The 15,753-nt window shown below is 36.3% G+C and overlaps 2 protein-coding genes across 4 annotated transcripts in view; one reads left to right on the top strand and one right to left on the bottom strand.

Moving 5' to 3' along the window:
- Window positions 1–15,753, bottom strand: part of MCU (mitochondrial calcium uniporter) — a 617,067-nt gene that overhangs the window by 157,076 nt on the left and 444,238 nt on the right. The gene's annotated exons all lie outside the window — the stretch shown is intronic.
- LOC136839116 (uncharacterized) overlaps window positions 4,694–15,753 on the top strand; it is a 108,382-nt gene continuing 97,322 nt past the window's right edge. Inside the window, 1 exon segment of the mRNA XM_067104774.1 lies at window positions 4,694–4,918. The gene's annotated coding sequence lies outside the window, so the exon portion shown is untranslated.

Below are 15,753 nucleotides of genomic sequence, written 5' to 3'. Positions count from 1 at the left end.
CTAAACATAATGAATGTATTGTACATACGCTTAAAACAGGTGAAGATGATAATTGTTACTGTTCATTTTTGTTTTAATATTCATATTTCCTTCTAACAGATTCTATATTTCTATATTAACAGAGCAACTGCCACCAAATTTTTCAAATAACCTTTCATAAGCTTATTATTTCGAAAATTACTCACAAACTTTCATAGTTAAGTTAGCTAGTAAGTGGAATAATGAGAAAGCTAAGTAACACGCATGATTATACTGTACCAAAGGCTCACACTTGGCTTCGCAAATCTTCGCAAGATTTTACTATTCAGAATTAGATTACTGCATTCACAGACTTATAATACAACTGACTATAGTGAAAAATGACTTATATTGCACAAAAGGAACTTTCAAAAAGATATGACAGTTCCGAGGAAAGAACATTCAAAACAAGTCACCAAGATAATATTAAGGAGATATTTGTCTGCGGTCTTTGTTTTGAAATATGACTAATGTAATGTAATCGTCATCTGAGTCAGCACAAGGATGCGGAGAAGTAACTATGTGATTCGAAGAGAGAACAATTTGCTTGTTAATACAATGAACCCAAAAAGAGAGCAAATGGCCTTGAGTAATTCAACAAAGAACGTCAAGTCTTGACAATATTCCTTGAATAGTTACATTTCCACGGGGAGTCCAAACCACAGGAACGACCCACCACTAAAAATGATGATGATCCGCAATACCTAAGCCACAACTCGAGCGACCTCTATTGGTTACGACATCCAACTCACGTGCGGGGAGGAACGACCTTCACTCATGAAGTGACTACTACCCTTCAGATGCACGCGCACATGCAAACGCATTCGCAGTTTCCACTCATTAATAGTGTTCGCTCCTTCAACCCGTCCCCATTGAAAATGAGGCGTAGATTTGCGGTCCATAACGAACATTTTGGTCGTGCGACATCACCCAAGTTCTTAGGGTACCACGACGCCTTGAGAGCAGAGGAGGGGACTGTCCCCAGATGATGACAGAGGAGTAATTAACCAGTTAATTCATTTCTGACAACTGTCACTCAAAACCTATGGTATCAGAGCTGGACATATGTGCAGGTTACGAATAACTGAACTATATAACAATATTTTGATGACAACTTTTCATCAAGATTCATTCAATGCATACAATTTGCAGACAGGTGCACAAATTTTTATCCACAAAATTGTATATAAAAACTGGGATAAATGGTTAGAGTCAAATTACATTCTTCAAAAAAAAAAAAATTACCCAATAAAACACATATACCGCTAAAACTAATAGTCTTCTAAGAACAATGGAAAGAGGGCAATTGCCCTCCATTTCAGTTACTGACCAGGTTTGGGACATCTGAACAAAATGGATCAAATGCTAATGGGAAGATACTGAACGGCGGTGGATTGGCTGATGTAATCATTCCGAGATGATACAGTACCATTTGAGTCGCCACACACAACATAAAGAGAGAGAGAGAGAGAGAGAGAGAGAGAGAGAGAGAGAGAGAGAGAGAGAGAGAGAGAGAGAGCCATAGTTTTCGCCATGACATGATTTTCCTTACACTACCGATTCTCCACATAAAAAAATCTGATTAAAATAATTACTTCACCAAGACACCTACTAAACAAGAGGGTGATGTTCAAGAAGTCCATCTGCAAAAACTCTCTCACCTCCTCTTGGATCTTGTGCAATATACCATAAGGAAAGAGCCATTTAGGTTTGCAGATGGACTTCACTGACCTTCAGCCTCCTGTTTAGTTGTTGTCTTAGTGAAGACCCCTTTATGAATTCTGTGTTGACTTTATCTGACACTTAAGAGTGATCAAGCGGATGTTCTCAGAGGTGACAGTGTAATGAGCAAGCAGTAACGACAGCTTTTAAATCCTAAGTTGATGTTTCCAGTTCAAGAGAATGTCGTCTGGACTGGTAAAGTCGACAGTAGCTTTCAGCTGAGTTACGAAGTTGTTAAAGATTGGAGAGTATCAACAGACTCATGAACAAAGTGCAAATGCACAGTGAATTGACAAGACTACATTAGGTACCAAAGGAACTATTCGTACCTGTCAGTTAACAAAGGAACTATTCATACCTGTCAATTACCAAATTGTTATTTAGATTTAATTGACTGTCCGGCCATTCAAGTGCTACCATAGTTTTAAAAAGGAATTCCTAGATGAACAGTACAACCATAATGAAATAAAGAAATTCATTAACATCCAAGAAGTTACAAAACTAGTTTTAATTCTCAGGTGTGATCATCCTGAAGTTGACAGCTTACGAGCTTTCAACATTCAAAGGTCTGTGGGGTTGGAAATAAGAGATGGAGACATTCAAGAGCTTTTGAGTAAGAATATCATTTTTTTACACAGCAAATTCAGACGTGGGAAGAATTTATTCAAAATAGATTTTAATTTTCCTAAACTTTGTAATTCATTCTCAGTTATATATATATATTTTTCCTAACTCATTGACTTAAATTACTCACACCTTCACAATATGATCCACAGACCATCTGTAAATGAACTGGCTTGTTGAATAATATATATATATATATATATATATATATATATATATATATATATATATATATATATATATATATATACATATATATATATATATATATACACACACACACTCAATTTGCATTTTCGTAATATGATACGCATTTATTTGGAAATAACCTACACGTCCACTGAATAGCTAAGCAACTTTCCGCAAACATTTATATGGCAATATCCTCCAATGGAAATGACTTGCAAAACAATCTTCAACAAACACTTAACACAAAATAGCCTACAGCCACTGACTCGCAATGGAAGTTTCCACAAACACTTAACACAAAATAGCCTACAGCCACTGACTCGCAATGCAAGCTTCCACAAACACTTATCACAAAATAGCCTACAGCCACTGACTTGCAATGCAAGCTTTTACACATACATGAAAAACAGAGCGCAAGGTTAATAACAAATAAAAAAATCAAGAAACCTATAACATTATTTACACATAAGCAGCAACGTGAATCAGGGAACAAAGGCAATTGTGCATGGTGCTTTAGTGTAGTGATACAGCCTCTCTCATGCTTGCTTGCATAAGCATCAGTGACACTTGCAGGATACATGTTCACAGTTTTACATTATACGGAATAGCACAAGAAGTTTCTTGCTAAGAAAAAATTAGGGAAGACAGCCAAAATGGACATCCCCCCTGGTACTCTTGATATATCATCAAGATGGAAATACGTGTGTAAAAACCATTTGGGTCAAATAACCTTGGGAACCAAAGGAATGCCTTAATGACAAATTAATGAAGATCTATTAATAATAATTATAATTTGGACAAAGGCAATAACTTTCACCACAGCAATAGTAAGTTGAATAATTAGAACACTGGTAATTCCGCACTAAAAAAATGCCTTAATGACAAATTAATGAAGATCTATTTATAATAATTATAATTTCGACAAAGGCAATAACTTTCACCACAGTAATAATAAGTTGAAAGATTAGTAGAACACTGGTAATTCCGTACTAAAATTATGTTACATTCACCATATTTAGCAGACCAATAACAAATTTCAAAATGTTATACAAGACTCGGGTAAGTTTGTTAAGTAAAACATGGAATGGAAAACATAATAAAATTGCTGAAGCAATTTTGACAACTTCATGTGCATTTGTTTCGCGACATGAAATCTGGGGAAATGTCTTTTCGCCAGAATCGTTATTTCTATGGCCAATTGATGTTCACTGGAACTCCATCCGAAACTGAAGAAAGTTTGAAAACAATCTGTCCATCCAGTTCTTTTTTCCCTTTTTTCTTGTTGTTAGATCCGAGAATATTTTGTTTTCCTTCTTTCTGTGATGCAAAAACCAGTTCATAACTTTCGTGCCCCTACCGTACTTCTGCTGACTTATCAATTCTGAAGCCTACTCCTGAAAACCGTCAGAGGTTGTTCGAGGCACAAGTCCAGAGAAAGAAAATTAAGGACTGACATTTATTGTTCTTAAAACATAAAAAAAACTACTGGTCATATGGAAACCACCACAGAAGCACTAGGGGGACTCACCTCGGGGATCTGAACAGACGATAGCGTTTGCTCAACATTTTTCTTCCATACCAAAGAGACCTTGAACCAAGGAAGGAGTTGACAGCATGAGCCAAACAAAAATATCTCCACACGAGGGTTGAGCTATAATAAAAGCTAAAATAATATGGGTAAGAACAGTACAACTTCACAAAGAGTGCGGAGTTAAATAAAATATGAATAATACTAAAACATACGACTTTTCATTATCTATACATTCGGAATCTTCTAAGAAGAGGACTCCTAGTATTCAATGTGTCGTTTTTGATAATAAAGATACACTTCTATCATTTAAAAAGCTAGAATCCTTCATGCAGACTACTTTGTTCCTAAAAATCCACTCCTTTTTTTTTATTTCAAAGGTCCCTTTCTATCATTTATACAGCCGAGATCCTTATGTGTTGTATTTTTCTGCATGAAGTTCCGAAGGAATTTCCCTTTCTCTACTCAGCACGCAACACAGTACAGCAACATGCAGCGACAAAGCAGTTTCAGAGCGCATGCGCCGCTGTGCAGGGAACCGTGACGTCATTGTTCTCAATGTTGCGACGGACATCAACACTCGGCACTGCTAGCGAGTTCCCGCACTGACTCAGTGCCCTATTGACACGGGAGTGAATAGTATGTGCGTTCGGTGGGAGGCTGATTAACGCTGTATGAGAAAGAATTAATACTGTGATCAATTGAAGTGTTATTTAAAGTTTGTGCCAGAGATGAACGGAAATTATTGCCCTGGAACACATAGAGCATTATAACAAATAGTTTAGTGACAAATATCTTATGAGAATCTAGCAACACCTCTCTGGTTTCGACATTCAGGTAAGCTACGTCGATATTTCTTTTAAGTTCTCTACTTTATTCAAACTGCAATGCAGTCATGTTACCAAAAATTAGCAGAATGAGAAATTGAAGAACGCACAACTTCGAAAGTCAAATGGTAGCCATTGCGTCACTATTCTGTAAGTCATGGTGCTTTGTACTTCAAGGTAACTACACACAATATTTTACAGATACTGGCTTGCAGAGGAAAAAACTGAAACAAGAAATATAGGAAAACCCAAAGTACAGGTACAAAAGCGTTTTAGTTAAGATCGAGAATATATTCCACTGCGACTTTTCAGTAAAAATATTGTTTTAATTCAGCGTGATTTTAGCGGAGTATCTAATGATAACGTACACAGGGAGATACATTTTCACCATTATTTGTGAGGAACGTCTAAAATTAAAGGAAATACACACACACAAACATTATATATATATATATATATATATATATATATATATATATATATATATATATATATATGTGTGTGTGTGTGTGTGTGTGTGTGTGTGTGTGTGTGTGTGTGTGTGTGTGTGTGTGTGTTTTGTGTGCGCGCAAGCGCGGAAGAATAGATAAAATTATTTTAACATAAAAAAGGGCTAAAAGGTTCAACAATATCATTACTAAGCTAAATAGGAAGAAACTAAAGAACCAGCCTCTGTAGTTAAGCTTTCCCAGAGCGAAATCACTAATACGAAGAACAAAATAAACAACCGCGACATGAATGTCACGTACTCCATATGCTTCTTATCAAGAACTTGCTTTACAATAAAGTGTTGACGGTTTTCGTTCGTTTTCCGTGATGAAAACAGAGCCAATTAGAAACTCGAGGAATACGGGACTTCGGTCCCGTTACGCGAGTGATCATGAGGCAGTGAGGCAGGTGGACGAGTCTTCATAACATTTGGTGGATAAGTCGAGAAAGTTTGTAATTACGGGTTTATAGCACACAAGCCAGTCGGCTCCAGCGCTACTTTTCGTCTCTTTTAGAAGCTTTACAGTTAACAGTCTCTCTCTCTCTCTCTCTCTCTCTCTCTCTCTCTCTCTCTCTCTCTCTCGCAACGCTAGATTAATTGTTCAGTCAATAAATGAGTGTTCATCTTTCTTTCTCCCAGATTTTCTCGTGATCTTCAACTTTTTCTTTAAATGATAGATATTTCAATAAAAAAATCAAAAAGACCAAAACAAAATATAAAGTAGTCATTATTCAGAGAACAAGTTTGCAGCTGCATCTTGAAAGATACTGTTAAAATTCACAATGGTTTCTGCGAAAGGCTAGTGAGAAAAAAAAAATGAGGGTCCTCGTAATATTAAACAAACCCGAGTGGTTTCCGGCATGGCGATTTTTACTTAACTTGACCTCTTGCAGTGATCTCACTCACAGTTCCCAGCTAGATCAGATTTAGGCCTTTGTCAAGGGTAACTACTACAAGATACGTAATATTATTCTGCTGGATGACACACACACAGAAACTTTGTGGAGCAGGAGATCTTTCGGTGATTGTGAGGTTAATATCTGTTTTGACGGAGAATTTATATACGGTAGTCTTACAGACCAAGGCTAAAAGGAAATCACAACAGAAGCTATTTTAAGGACTCAGAGCTACTGCCAGTTGTTAGGTCTAAATCTGAGGGTGGAGCAGACACCAATGGGATGATTCAATTGGAAGAGAAGTAAAAGGGTGTCCTTAACACCTAAATTTAAAACAAAGGGGGGGGGGTAAAATGACGGGGAAGAGGCAAGGACTAATTACAAGCAATACCAAGACAAAACTGATGTAAAACAGTAGAAAAAGTACCAAAATTATTTATTGTAAGTAACGAAACTAATCATACCTTCTTCCACAAAGAAGGTATAAGGAAGACAACGACCATACGTTTTTTTGGTATTTATACTCCTTATTAACACAAATCCTTATATCCCATGTAAAAGTTCTCTGAATTCTAATGTGGAACTTCATTTTTTCTTCTTCTTTCTACAACAGAAGCCCCATCTCCCTATAGTCTCGAAAGGTCGAGTCTTTGATTCCTGATCTGATTCAGAACTCCCACGTAAACGCCCAAGTAAAGCCCGCCTGCTTTATGAAGTCTGCTATAATCCATCAAGTAATATACATATATATATATATATATATATATATATATATATATATATATATATATATATATATATATATTATGTATATACATATATACACATGCACACACACACATATATATATACTATATATATATATGAATATAAGAAGGCCCATAAAACAATATTGGAACGTTGCAACCATATATTTGAGCACTTCCTTCTGTGCCCCTGTTCACTGGTAAAATATGCACAGATGAAATGTTACAGGAGTATATATACAAAGCATATGCTTTGTATATATACTCCTGTAACATTTCATCTGTGCATATTTTACCAGTGAACAGGGGCACAGAAGGAAGTGCTCGAAATATATGGTTGCAATGTTCCAATATTATTTTATGGGCCTTCTTATATTCTTATTACACTGTGTTATTACAGTAAAAGACATTCATATATATATATATATATATATATATATATATATATATATATATATATATATATATATATATATATATATATACATATACACAAACTAAGAAATCACAAAAGTAAGCGCGTGATTTTGTTTATTAGCTGAAGCGACTAGGAAAGTTCAAATTGAAACGACAGAGCGTAAGTACTTTCGTGTATTTTAACACATCTTCTGGGCACAAAGATGTGTTAAAATACACGAAAGTACTTGGCATTCTGTCGTTTCAATTGAACTTTCCCAGTGGCTTTCTAATAATATATATATATATATATATATATATATATATATATATATATATATATATATATATATATATATATATATATATATATATATATAAAACATCACCATGACATTTTACATTTTATGCAGTCACCATACCGTAAAATAAATACGTATAAGGGCGATGCGGTTTAAAAAATTAACTAAACATTACCGCCATATTTCACAGGACAGATACACATACATATATACACAACAAAACACACACACACACACACAATATTTACGAGTATATATATATATATATATATATATATATATATATATATATATATATATATATATATATATATTTGTGAAGTATTTCAAAACAATTCCAACGTCATTCATAGAGATTTCTATAGATATAATACCGTACATCTATAGAAAGTCAGAGCAATAAAGAGTTAAAAGACCTAACTGAATTCCACATCAGTAAATAGAGGCCAATAATAAATACTTAACGCACACGCAATTTTGTTATTATTACAGTATCATAGCCATTTTTACCACAATATGTGTATATGCCAAATAAAATTAAATTTAAACTTGTGGATCTACGTCACACCAATGTTAAATCTGATAAGAAAGACAGTCATACTAAAATCACCAATAGCATAGTTAAAAGTGATGATATTTAAAGCAATAATATTCACATTACACACACACACACACACACATATACATATATATATATATATATATATATATATATATATATATATATATATATATATATATATATATATATACAACATACACATAAGCTAAGTCACAGACAAAAGATAAACAGACCTCTACTCTGTCCTGTTGTACAGAAAGTTAAAAAGAGAACAAAAGCATCATGGGATAGGTGTGATAAAAAGAAACGGATACAGAAGAGCAATGACCCACCCAGTTCCACCAACGAGTCACCATCGGTAAAACTCTCACCACACAACACACACACACACACACATACATATATACATACATACATACATATATAGGGACTCACACTTGAAGCACGTTACATATATTGAAAACAGCCGATTATGTAACCCCTTAACAACAACCGGTTCTCAGTTTAAAAATCAGCACATTTCCTTAATTTTCATTTACTCACAGTTAACTGGAACATGCGAGATGCTAACTTAATCAGATATTTCCTTGTTCTTTTTCCACAGAAGGTAATTATTTTAGGCCTAAACTGAAGTTCCACAAAATACCTATTACAGTAAAACAAACAAAGTAATGCAAGAAATGTCTTAATCCGCTTTTCAATTCTAAATGAACTAGCAAAATCATAACAAGCAATTCATGACACAGCAAATATCAGCACAATAATTTCTGGAAAATTGTTCTTTGAAACAGTTGTTCCCTTCATTATTCATAAATTCGTTTTATGAAAGCTGAAATCATATTTACGGCAGGAATCAATAACATTAATCAATACAGGTCCAGTAAATTTTTGCATTCGAAGTCTCTCTCTCTCTCTCTCTCTCTCTCTCTCTCTCTCTCTCTCTCTCTCTCTGACCTCGACGCTACAGAGAAGAAAAGTTTGGTTAAAGTATTTGAGTAACAAGGGTTAATAATGTTGAGCTACGTCGTGGTAAAAAATGTAGCTCGGGTGAAAGGACACATCGGGGGCTCGTGGTTGTTTGGTCACTGGAGATAATGGAGCGCGATACTCTGGTGAACAGCTGGTATATTAACATGTCCTTTGCAAAAACGAGCAGCAAGATAAGACGTGTATTCATAGGCTGTAACAGGTTACAGAAAGGAAGTCTTAATATAGAGGAAAACCCAGGATTCATACGAAATAGATATCAGGGTGTGGAGTTCGTATAGTGGGGCGATGTTATGCTTTTATTAAGCTATTTTATTACAAGAACACGGTAATGCTTAAGGAAAGTTTTTTGCAACGACCGTACACCAGTGCATAGCATGCCAGCGACTGTCGCCTGGTTTTTCTTCAAGACGACGCCCTAGTTGAGGTAACCAGCTTTTTAGTGAACAACATGTCAATGCCCTGGCCCAGTCGTAGAGCACTGGGCTTGCACTTCCGTGGAGAGTAATTCGTTTCCAGATCTGCCACAATCCAGTCTACCCAGCTATGAATATAGCACCTGACTCAATCGGGATCTAAAAAAAAAGGTCTTTCAGGTGGAAGACAAGGGCGCATTCTTAAAGGCCAAAGCGAATATGTCTTCCACCTGAAAGACCTGGGTTCGATATATATATCGGAAATTTATTTATATTACACGTGATTGTGTGTTGACTATTTCTATATATATATATATATATATATATATATATATATATATATATATATACTATATATATATATATATATATATATATATATATATATATACTGTATATATGCGTGTATGGCTGGGAATAATGTCAACTTCAACATCATCATTATTGAAAACCTTAAAATATTCCCTAACCTAATCCAAATCTCTTTAACCATCCGAAGCCTACAAACCTCAGATGCTTTCGTTAAATTTGGTTATTTTCTCCTCCAAAGTCGTTATGTTTCCCTTTCTGATTAGGTAAACAACAAATTCACCTTAAAAGAAACATAAATAGTGGTGATTCACTTGTGTAGGAGGATAGCAGCTTGCAACAGCCCCGTCTGCGCAACTGAAACACCAGAGGTCATATTTATTGTTACTTTCGATGGAAATATTTTCTTTTCGTGATTATTTCAATATTTCACTTCTCACGGCTCAAAGAGAACCGCTCTAGTTATTATATATTTATCTTATCTTCAGCACAACTATTCATCTAACGTCATGGATGCGCTCTTCTTTGGCTGATACTGACATTCCAACCACTTCAACTAACGTCACTGCTCCTCTAGTGAAAATATTTTCTAGGCCTGACTTTCTTCCTCCATGTTTTATTTTACGTTCTCTCTAATCCCCGTAAGAATTCAGTATGTCTGGAGTCTCTTTCTGTTGCTTCTGACATTTCTAAAACAAGGTTTACTATAACTTTGACCTGTTATGCAAAGCTCACGTTTACCGTGCGAATCTCCAACTAGCTCAAGTAGGCGTGGTGCTAAATTATTTCCAGACAACCAAGTAACATGTTCATTTCTAGTGTCTGAAGTGTCCCCTCTGCGTGCACCAAACTGTCCTTTTCTGTCTCTTTTCTGTTCCCAGTGGTGTACCCAAGAAAGGATTTGATTTTCCCCCATCTGCTCTTTCTTTTCATTTCTGACCCTTTCCGACTCTCACTTTCCCAACTGACCCACACACGGGTTACTTTATTATAATATTTCTCATATCTGATTTCTTTCTTATTTTCAGAATTCCTCTGAAATTCTTACCAAACCTTGCTTAACAGAGTCAGATTTTTAAATGTCAATCTGGGGCACAAAAACCTGCCTTTTCGAAACGTACAAGTCAAAATTTTATCATGATGTTACAATGTGCAGAAATAATGACTCAATGTTATTATGAAACAGGTTCTATTCCTATCATTAATCTGTGGAAAACGTCCTAGAATTCGACAATTAAAAAACTCAAATATCACAACTTCGTGATTAACTCTCCTACTGGTTTTCACAGAATGAAGCAATTAATTACTCGGCGCAGATAGCAGCAGATGCCTCTAATGAAAAGCGAACAAGCAGATGCTGAATAACGGGAAAGTGAGCAATACTACCCGACAACTGCCTTGTATTGCCTTTCGCTAAACAATGTATGAGGTGATATACGACAAGAAAGCTTATAGGCGGCCTCAGGGTCAAGTAAAACGTGGTATAGCTTCATTTCGAAATACAGAAAGCGGACAGAGCATAATTTAAGTTATCCCTAACGTTTTGTAATACGAAGAAATATTAAAATATACAGTCGATCAATACTTACTTTATTCGTAAAAATAAACCGCCGAAGCCTGTATTTACCAAATTTAAAGCACAAACGTCAATCGTTTACAGCTTCAGACAGAAGTGCACGTGACAGTTCGCATATCCTTTCACAGGGGAGTAAACCAGCAATGTGATTGCAAAATTCCTTTGAAAAACATTGCAAAATAACAAAAAGTACCAGGAAACGACGCTGTTCTCAAAAACTCTACCGATGGGGATTGACGCGTACATTACCCCTGGACTTGGACCTGGATGGATATCGCGTATTTCCTTTAACACCCGTCTTTGATAATAATTTTGAACATACTTTTCACTGAAAACCCTAAAAATCGATTTCTGGGAATGAAATGAAGAAATAGCCCGTCCAGAGTTCGTACCTGTGTCAGAAAGGGCAGCAGTACGCTGCCATTATCGTCAAGCATAAGAATCTTTTTCAGCTCATACAAGTACATCACTATTATGTCACATTCAGATAATATTCTGCTTGACCAGAAATAAGCACACCATCACTCTGGCAAGGAGACGTTAAGCTGAACATCGTGTTATTGGAGTGATGTGCCGTGTGAAACATCTCAATCATACAGATATGCTATAATATGCATGGGCTGGAATGGCGTCTATCCCTTTTGACAGTGAGGTAGGATAGCACTGAAATGCTGCCTCTGACCAAATTTCGATTCCTTGAGTTGAAGGACTGTTTCCCCATTTCGTTCGCAAAAATTCACATCAGGGTTTTCGCAGAAGACGTATCGTTTTGTAACGGAGTCGAAAAGTTAAAAAGAGCCCATGGAGTGCTGCGGCTTTGTTTATACTTTAACAAATTCACTTGTCAAAAATACTGATACTCCATGGTACAAAGGCATCTCAAGAAAGTTTAAAAACAAATAACTTGGCTCAGAACTTAGGGGCACTTACATAAATGAAAAAAATTATCAATATAATCTGTTCAATTCCCAAGAATGTTCCAGGAAGAAAGAAAATGCGTCTTAAAAGAACTTTGGGACCATCTCGATATGAGCTCATCAAGGAAAGAAAAGGGCTGCCATTAAAACCCGGTCTCTTCCAGTGCTCGACATCTTTGGCAGAAACAAAGGAAGGCAATGGAACAGCCCTGTTGTTCCGTCGTGAGCAAAACTTTAATGGCATTTGCACAGGAGGCATTACCTTTCAACAGACTTTTTCCCCAAGTCACCACCAAAAGAATCTTTTATTTCCTCTCTCTCTCTCTCTCTCTCTCTCTCTCTCTCTCTCTCTCTCACACACACACAAACGAATAAAAGCCGATAGCCGATACTCTCACGTCAAAATACCTTGTAGACTCATAGCTACAGCAAAAGCATACAAAAAGGAATCTACGGCTTCAAGAAAACCCTCGTACACGCACGTGGAGATCACCTACCCAATCATCCTTACATTTTCCAAGGGTCTTTCCTCCTTCCCATTGGAATTCAGAATTATACTCCCATATGACCCGGATACTCTTCCATACTCAGCATACTGAATGATTTATTGGGTCCCAGTGCTTGGCCTCTGGCCTAGACCTGGTATTTTAATCTAATCCTTCGGGCCAGTCCTAAGAGAGCTGAAAGTCAGCTCAGTGGTCTGGTGAAACTACTTTAATATAATAATAATATAATAATAAAATAATCTTCTATACTCATTACTTGATCCAACCACCCAAATGACCCTTTCGTGAGCTCATCTTTTTTAAAATATCCTCATTTTCACCACTGTGGCTAAACTGCTATTTTGTTCATGTTTCCACATCTTTTTCTCATTCGCATTCCGCAATCTCATTGGCTACCGTACACAAGAGAGCTTGACAACCCCTCTGTACACGTCAACTTCCTTTTATTCGGCCATCATCTTTAATATTTACTCCTAAAAACCTTTGACAGTCATTCACTTCTATCCTCTCCCGTTGATATTTTCTTACTTTATCTTCGCATTCATCTTCAAACTTTTATCAATTTTAACAAATTAAACAAATTTACTGCACTCTTTAACTTCGCAAACGATCATTTCATAAAAATGCACCTGATCGGTGCGCGCGCGCGCGCACACACACACACACACACACACACACACACTCTCTCTCTCTCTCTCTCTCTCTACACCAACAAAGCTCTTTCCTATTTGGTCCTCATTATCAATAGCCGTTCCCGCTCATAAAACTCGCAGGTTTACTCGGCAAAGTTATTCCTACGCTATTCGTGAGGTCTTCCTGACACCTTTCCCTGTAAAGTAAGGAAAATAAATACTCACAAATAATCCCTCCAAATCACCCACATCCCAGCTTTCAATTTCCCTCGGCATTCCTTAACATCTTCAATAGTCGTTTCTGCCTCTAGACACATTAATTCCACCAACACACGCAGCATTAAGTTCTCCCTCTTTTACATTATCTACATGCATAAATACTTTAATGTCACAGAAGAGCATTCTTTTCAGGCAGCTCTTTCCACTGTATTCTATTATCCACAAAAAAAAAAAAACACATAGCAACCCTTTTTCACTGCACTCACTACCATAAGACCTTCTAAAAATTTATTTTCATATTCTACACAAATATTTTACTCACAGTTGCCTATTCTATATCATCTTTCATTATACCTTATTATTCCTCCTATATTCCTCTTCTATTCTAAGTACACCTCCACTCAACTTTTCGACTAACTTTAAAGTAGCTTTGTTTTAATCTCACTAAATATTCCACTTTACAATTCCCTCCTTTCTCAAGTAACCTTTACCAACATTCGTCCCCTGATGCAAGAAGTTTCTCAATTCGTTATCAGCTTCCTACATCTCCAGAATTTTTATTACAATTCTATTCTTCTTTCACCTTCTCCCTACTGTATATGTAGCTGTCCTTTCTGTCTAATGAAGCTCATTCATATCTTGCAAACATGACTGGACACCATTCTTTTATATATACCTGACGCCTCTCTCCATTTTCACTTGCCCTCCAACTAAGTAATTATCATATTATCTCCTGCTAATCCGCTTACTTCTATCACATCCACCAACTTACTCATCCTTCTTTTGAAGTACCTCCCTACTTTATCTTTTCTAAATACACTGACTGGCATTTTCTTTTGACAACTTATTTTAAACACACCTCCGCAAAATCTCTTCTTTTACCATCAGGCAACCCAAACCAACCAATCTCACCATTCCTTCAACTACCATGTACTTTTGTTTCCATATCACCTGGCACGCTCACACTTTCTCATTTTCCAAAACTAGCAAGGTAGTCAACAGGCTCTCCAAAAGGCACTCCTTTCCATCCTCACAATCACAGCTTTCACTCCCAGTTTACAAGCATCCCCCAGATGCTAACACAATTTTGTGCCTTATCAAGACCTACAGGTGCCTCTACCCTCTTCATAAGCTGATACCAACTAGACACACAATCACTCTTGTAATTCTTCTAAATAATGTTTCTCAGACACTTTCATCTTGTTTTCATAAAATGCCTTAAAATTCAACATTCCTACATCAAAATGTTACCAAAAAGTTCTTCTAGTCTAAATCAAACCATTAATTCTTCATTCATCTTTTGGAAAAATACAAAAGTATATTCATTCCATTTCTTCTTCTGGGTCTGGGTTTATTTTTGGAGATCCTCCCATCGGTCCTGAAAACCCCTTTCTCTCTACTATTTAGTAACTCATACCATGCAGAGCTAGGTGTTCCTTTTCCAACAAGTCAAAAATATTTCTGGATAAAATAAATAAATGATTAAATTACGTTTCTGAATATCTAAGGTTCATTTTCTGATCCTCTTTAATGAAAATGTTCCCGCCACTGATGCCCAGGAGTGAAGCAGTACTTCAATATGCCAACTGGAGATGTGAAAGCATATCTGAACCAAACTTCCTTTCTGCAATTCATGTTTAAACAAACTGGAATATTCCTAATCTTTCATATCTGTACATAAAGTGATCACCAGAAGTGTTAATGAACTTAAAGCATACAGTTCTCAGGGCCATAAGCTACATATGTCAACAGAGCAGAACCTGAATCAATCAACTCTTTCAAAAGCTACTGAGCTCCCATACCTGCAAATTACTTGGTTAACCCTTCGCCCGCACTGACGTGTGTCAGTCACATCGTAAAGGCCACATTAAGAAAGCCGGTTAATGTGTCG

Source organism: Macrobrachium rosenbergii, chromosome 6 (genome assembly GCF_040412425.1).
Source record: "Macrobrachium rosenbergii isolate ZJJX-2024 chromosome 6, ASM4041242v1, whole genome shotgun sequence".
In the NCBI taxonomy this organism is placed as follows: domain Eukaryota; kingdom Metazoa; phylum Arthropoda; class Malacostraca; order Decapoda; family Palaemonidae; genus Macrobrachium; species Macrobrachium rosenbergii.
This window is presented reverse-complemented; position numbering and strand designations above follow the sequence as displayed.